The following is a 7500-nucleotide window of genomic DNA, read 5'->3' on the forward strand; positions in this document are numbered from 1 at the left end:
ATAAGAAAATGGCTACAGGATATTAAAATTAAGGTAGATGGAAGAGTTAAATGAAGGTCCTGTGATATCATAACAGAAGCTATAAGGAACCAGTCTAAGAAAACTGCAAACTGGAAAGCCCTAGGCTTAAAAACCTGAGAGTCTTACATACAAAAATAGCAAAACATCTCCACTACTGTATTTGAAACCACCATACAACTGAATAGGTGACCACAGGAAGGACGTGTCTAATTCAAAAAAAACAAATTGTTAAAGCAACAGACCAAGCAACTGTCGACCAATTACATGCCTACCAACAATGTGGAAGCTGTAAACAGACATCTTCAGTGAAAAGCTGTTTATCCACCTGTAGGAAACAAACACTATACCTAGTCAGCAAAAAGGATGCTGCAGGTAATGCTGAAAAAAAGGGGGGGGGGGGTAATATTAGACGAGATAGTAATGAAGAATAATAAGAGATGGAAAGGTGAACTGAGTACCAAATGGATTGACTACAATACAGCCTTTGGAATGATACCTCACTCATGGCTGATTGAATGTTTAAAGATATATGGTGTAGGGAATAATACTATAAATTCCTCAAAATGGCAATGCAAAACTGGAAAACTATATTACATGTTCTGGACATGCTGTAAATAGTTTATGGCAGATGGGGTCACTCTGTCTAATGTCAATCGGAATTCTTTCACTACGTGTATTTTTATTTTTATTGCTGTACTTTCTGTAGAGATATCTTCAAAGTTCTAACCTAATATATATATATATATATATATATATATATATATATATATATATATATATATATATATATATATATATATATATATATATGATAAATTTTGCACATTTTTACGTGTTTTTTCATATTCAAATAAGCCATATATATTTTGATATATTAATGTCTGGATTCTCTTAACGACCTCGGGATCAGAGCCCCAGGCGAAATCTCAAAGACAAGAGCTTGGCTCCGGCCGGGAATCGAACCCTGGTCGGCAAGCTTATATAGACAGTGACTAACCCATTCGGCCACGAAGGAAGATATATATATATATATATATATATATATATATATATATATATATATATATATATATATATATATATATATATATATATATATATATATATTCCTGGATTTTGAAGGGATTTCATTACTGCTGGGGTTTTTACTGAATCAAAAAAAATTTAATCATCTATAAATGCCATTCGAAGTGGTTTGCCATAATGTTGGTTTTACCATTACCTGGTTAATTATATAGGTATGGTCAGTTGAATATCCACTTCTAAAGGTTGCCTGCTCTCTTGCTTGATTAAAGTGTAGCTTTTTTTCTATTCAGCATTTTATGATTTTTTGTAAATATTTTAAATATTAATGAGAGTACATTTTTTCGGACTTTTGTTTCTCCCTTTTCTTAATCAGTATCACGATAGAATCTTTCCAAGGTATAGGTATAGAGCATTTTGGCACACACTTAGAGTGTTTTACTAATATGAAATCTCCTCCATCTATTATCATATCAACTGTTAGGCCATCTTCACCAGCTCCGTGGTCTCTTTTCCTACCTTTTAATGCTTTCTTTACTTCTCCTACAGTTACATTTGGTACTTCCTCAGATGTTTCATTAGTTCTATTGGTAAAAAATTATTTTTCATTTATCACTATTGTGTAGAATTGTATGAAAATCTCGGGCAATTTTTTTTTACTCAATCAATATTGTGGATATTTCCATTTTCATCTTTAAAATCAAATAAACTTCGGACCACTGTTTCAATTCTTCTTTTCATCAATATGACGCTTCCTCCTATCTTTAGTGATTCTTACGTTTTGGTCGGATTGTTTTTATGAATATCTTGGGTTTTTATTTATTTATTTATTCATTTTATTTAATTTTTTTTTTTTTTTTTGGTGAGGGGCGATAGTTCTGCTAACTCTATTTCCTCTCTCTTGGATTTTATCCCCATTTCTAGTCTTTCTTTGTTAGGTTTTTGGTCTTTTCTAATAGTTTTCCTTCATCGGGTTGAGGAACTGTTCAACCCAGATCTTGTGCTGATTACAAAACAAATAATAGTGTTATATTCTGGTTCATTTCTGCTTTACATGCTTCCATTTTCTCCGGTACCTATTTTGTGCTGCTAAACTAAACTCATCAGATTTTTTTCTTATCACAGTTATATTTATTTTCTTTCTGAAAATTGTTTTTTTTTCTCACTTTCCTTAGATCTGAATAAAATCTATCCAATCTTTTTGTTTCTCCATTTGGGTTTTTCTATGTCCATTTTGTATGCTCCTTTTCATAAAAGGTGTTCATGATTTTAATATTGTTTATTTCAGCAGACTCTACAAGCATGTCTTATCTGTCATTCCTCGTCTTTTTTTTTTTTTCTTAGAATCACTTTAGCATTGTGATCACTCAAAACAAAAATACATTGTGTATTACCTCCAGACATTAAAGAAAAAAAAATATTTCATTACTTCCATTGTATAGGATGCTGTTCGTTCATACGCTTGAATAATCATCAGTTTATACTTATTTAGTTTGATGAATAATCTTGCAATTATAACACTGGTACTACCAAATTACTTTGTTACCTGCAACATTTTTACTAATAAGAAAACCCACTCTCTTTTATTTGTTTTTTACATGTCCTTTGAAGAAAAATATATGACCCTATTTTAATTCTATATAAAACTCCTTAGTTCTTCTAACTTCATTCAGTCCTATTATATCGCAATTTATATTTTCCCTTACTCTAGAGATCGCAAGATCTTTTTCCCAAACATTTTATATTACAAGGTTCAGTTTCTAAGGTGGCGTGTTGTAGTCCACAAAATTTTAGCACCCTCTGGGGGCATAATGTTTTTATATTCCTTCCTGGAGTCACACCGTTTATTTTCGTTATCCCCTTAGATCGTCTTTATACTTCAAGTGAAAGTTATTTATATATACTTTATTGACGTTTAAACATTTCAAAAAAGTTCCATGGTCAATTTTGAGGTGGAAAAAGCACCTTTTAGTTCTATTACGATATATATACATTAGATCATTCTATTACAAAATATGTACCTTAAATGCATAGGAAAGAATATGTATATATATATATATATATATATATATATATATATATATATATATATATATATATATATATATATATATATATATATATATTTATATATATATATATATATATATATATATATATATATATATATATATATACATATATATATATATATATATATATATATACATATATATATATATATATATATATATATATATATATATATATATATATATATATATATATATATATATATATATGTATGTATACACACACACACACACACACACACACACACATATATATATATATATATATATATATATATATATATATATATATATATATACATACTGAAATTTTGCTACTCACATTTTAGTGAATTTTCTTTTTAATTTTCTTTTACTCTTCAGTAATAAAATGTTTAAGCAATGATATTAGTAATAATTTAGTTGTTAGGTGATGGAAAGTGTAGACAGATGATATGAGAAAAACTTGAGGGTTAGGAATTTTCTGAGATTCTACTATTGGAATTTTAGTGATTTTTTTCTGAGTATTTATTTTTATTAGTTTTTAGTGTTCTCGCTGCTCTTCAATAATAAAATTTTTACACACTAATTGTATCGATAAATTAAGCGTTTATTATTTGTTTTGGAGAGAATGATAGATATTTTTTTTCCCTAGTTGTTTGAGGTAACAATTAGTTCTTACTTAGAATACTTTTTTTTTTCAAATTATTTTATTTCTATATCTCAATTTCACCATTGTTTTTTTGGCTGATAATGTAAATTCTATATAATTGAAATTAACATTACTCTTTTTACTACTTGTTTTTTTTCAACAATTATTGTAATGACTACATTATGTACAAGAACCATTTTCTCAGGTAACATATTGAATTAATTGCCCTTTTTAGTATTCATTTCAATTTCTCTTTTTTGGGGGGGTTGGGGGGGGGGGGTTAAAATGTAAATTCTACTTTAGTGAGAAGAAAATTACTTTTGCTATTATTTGGCTGTATCAACACAAGTATTATAATCTCTAAAAATATGGATATGAACTATTATTTCACAAAAATTATTGAATTTTTGTCCTTTTTTTTATTTATTTCCGTAGTTCTCGTTTGGGTAAAAATATTCTTTGTAAGATTTAAGAATATTTTTGAGACATCGATCAATAAAGCATCTATATACGTTTTAGGAAATACACAAAAATTAGATAATTAAATAACACGTTGAATTGACATACCCTTTCTACGTTTCAGGTATCAGATTTGGCGCGTTGATGTTTAACGTCTGGAGCCATTTAGTTTACGTATATGAAGGGTAAGATGGCATATTTATATGTATATAAGTTCATAAAAATCTACTATATTTTGGTAATCCTGTGTGAAGAGAAAATTTCAAATTGCTTCGTTTTCATAGTTTGAGGTGATTACTATACTTTAAAATGATTATTACCACTCTAATATTTTCTTATAATTGTCATAAATATCATTGCTTTGATATCTGTGCATCATATGTTAGCTTTATATTGCTTGATAGAGCATCCCATGTAGAAAATAGTAAGCTTTTAACCTACCTGTTGTAGTTGCCAGTTAGTAAAGTTCGGACGAAATTCTCTGAAAGTTGCAGCTTCAGTTTTGCGCTTACTCTACAAATGCAAATATCAGATAGATATTGATAAGATGCAAAAATCTGTTGTAGTTTATAACAGCAGAAATTAAATTATGGGAAACAAGCGGATATCAATATTACTCTTAACTAATAAGCATTTTATGGAATACTGTACTTGAAATGGTAAAATACAAGAGAAACATCCATTATGAAATGAACAATAGAAATCAAGATATATGACTTTAATTTCGAATGTTATAGATTCAATTAATGTATTACTCTATATTTTCATTTACACTTGAATAATAATAATTATAATTACAATTACACATAGTAGAAACAATAAGTAGAATATTCTACTGTAGAATTGAGAAAAGTAAGAAAAGTAAACAACTTTGCTTTAACCTATCTATGTCTATAATTCCAGAAACGATGCAGTCTCACAAATAAGGAGCCATAACATAGAGCTCTCTAACTGCTTTGCATTCGGAAGGGGGAAGCTTAGTAAGCTTCTAAAAGCAGGAGGTTTGCTTCCACACTAATGTCAAGCTCGTTCCAGAACTGTGTATTTCCAATATGCGGCTGCATTTGGGAAACGTAATCTGGGCAAATTCGTCGTGTGACTTCAGCTGCAGCGGTGAGACCACCAGAATACAAATTGCCAGCTTATGTGTTGTTTGTTTAATTCGATAAATTTATCCAAGGCAGGAAAGATATAAGAGATTTGCATACTGGCTAAATGTACTCTATCTATTGGAAATTGAGGCCACAAAAGGTTTACATTCGAGTAATGAACGGTGATTTGTATGTATCATTGGCCTCAGAAAATACACGATTATCTGATACTTTTCACTTCACATGAATAAAATTGTAAGCAATGTTACTATCTGCAGGCATTTTACATGAATTTCTTTTGGTCCTTGAGTTATTTGTAATAATCTCTTTAGTGATTTTATTTCATTCATATTTTTTTTTTAAAAGCTTCCAATTATAAAAGAACTTGAGATAACAAATAGTATAATTTTCTCTGGTTGATAATAGATATCAATTTGAACTCATGGAGGCAAATATTACTCATTGGGAAGGAAAATAAACACATATATTTAGAATAAAATCATAACGATTACCTTTTTGAACAATATGTAAGACTTAATTTTCAAAAACAATAAACTACTACAGTAAGCAGTTAAAATTACCCAGAGTCCGTATATTCAAACGTAATTTGTCAGAGGTTTTGATGAAGTTGCAAAAGTAATTTTTTAGTTTAGGGTGGGAGATAAAATTATCTACATTGTTAGAGGTCCCTGAAGTAGCATTGAAAAGCAAGCTGTTCTCCTATATAACCTTAAAAAAAAAATCCCTAAAATCAGACTACATCAAATTTTTTTTTTTTTTTTTTTTTTAAACATTATCACCTTCAACATATAAGTGGATATTTGGGCAAGGATTATGTGTTATCCTTTCTCTTAGTGACTCTAGCATTGATAACATTTTTGTAATTATCCCGTAATTCGAATTTTTTGTATGGGAAAGAAGCTCTTTGCTATTTTCGATCAAATGTTTTATCAAAATTTTAATTCGTCATTTTATATGTAAATGCAGTTGGAATTCGTTTTCCTTTCGTTTAAGTCATTATATTTTCTAGAAAGAACAAGAAGTTGAATATACTCTGTGAAAAGGTTAGTCATAAGCTGCCAAATGAGATATCACAGCTGAAAATATCACCAGTAGAATAGTTGAAACAGAAGTATATATAAATGATAATTTCTTAATTGAATCAAACTAATATTTTTTCAATATTATCCACCAAAAAGAAAGAAAATAGGTTACACGGAGCCTATGGTTCTTTGAATTAACATAATGAAAGGTGGCATTTTAAGAAAATAGAAGCCGATGTTTAAGTCAGAAAGTTTCCTAACATTGAAGATGCCGACACGATCCAAATGAGACTAACTTCTTTTTTTGGACAAAGGAGTTAGTGAACGTGACTTATAAATGAATAAAAGAAAAAAAGATCCTATGCCCGTGTTATCTGCATGGTGCATTTATCGTCGAAGGCTATCTCATTATGATTGCAAGTGAAAATTTTGTCAATTTTTAAGCAAACGATGTTGTGCACACGAGTCGTTAGAGACAAGTCGAATGCAACTAACTTTATTTGGACGGAACTTGCGTATTTATACAGCCTTTTCCAGTTAAGAAGGGCACTAAGAAGGTTATCAGTGAGAGGGAGAGCAAAAAAAAAAAAAAAAAGAAAAAAAAAATTAGTGTATGAGCGTGTGCGGTATAATGTTTGGGCTGAGGATGGATGCATTTTATATCTGAAAATGACTCATATCCTAACACACACTTTTTCATACAGACACATACAACCATATCAAAACAATCATATAAACACAAGCACATGCGATATGACAACTAAAAAGCCTTAACATCAATCGGGTTTCGTGGTTTGCATTCTGGAATGAGTACTGGGAAACGTACATGGTATATGAAAAGTTTTTTTTTTTTTTCATGTACACATAAAACTAGATTTCATACTATAATGCTTAGATATGAGACATCAATGCACGTGGCCTCTTTCAATCATCAAAGATATTATTTTTTTCCGGGCTATATTGTACCAGTTAATCATCAAGAGTGACTTCATAAAGAGTTTTCTCTGAATTTACTGATCGTGTTCGGTTTTACAGATTTCCCAGTGGTTTTAGTTATAGTACTTTATTTTTATTACTCCAGGCCCGGATTGAGTGAATGGATGATGGAAACAAAAGGGGACTTGCATATAACAGATGGAGAAGTGAACATGACAAGATTT

Source organism: Palaemon carinicauda, chromosome 23, assembly GCF_036898095.1.
Source record: "Palaemon carinicauda isolate YSFRI2023 chromosome 23, ASM3689809v2, whole genome shotgun sequence".
NCBI lineage: Eukaryota > Metazoa > Arthropoda > Malacostraca > Decapoda > Palaemonidae > Palaemon > Palaemon carinicauda.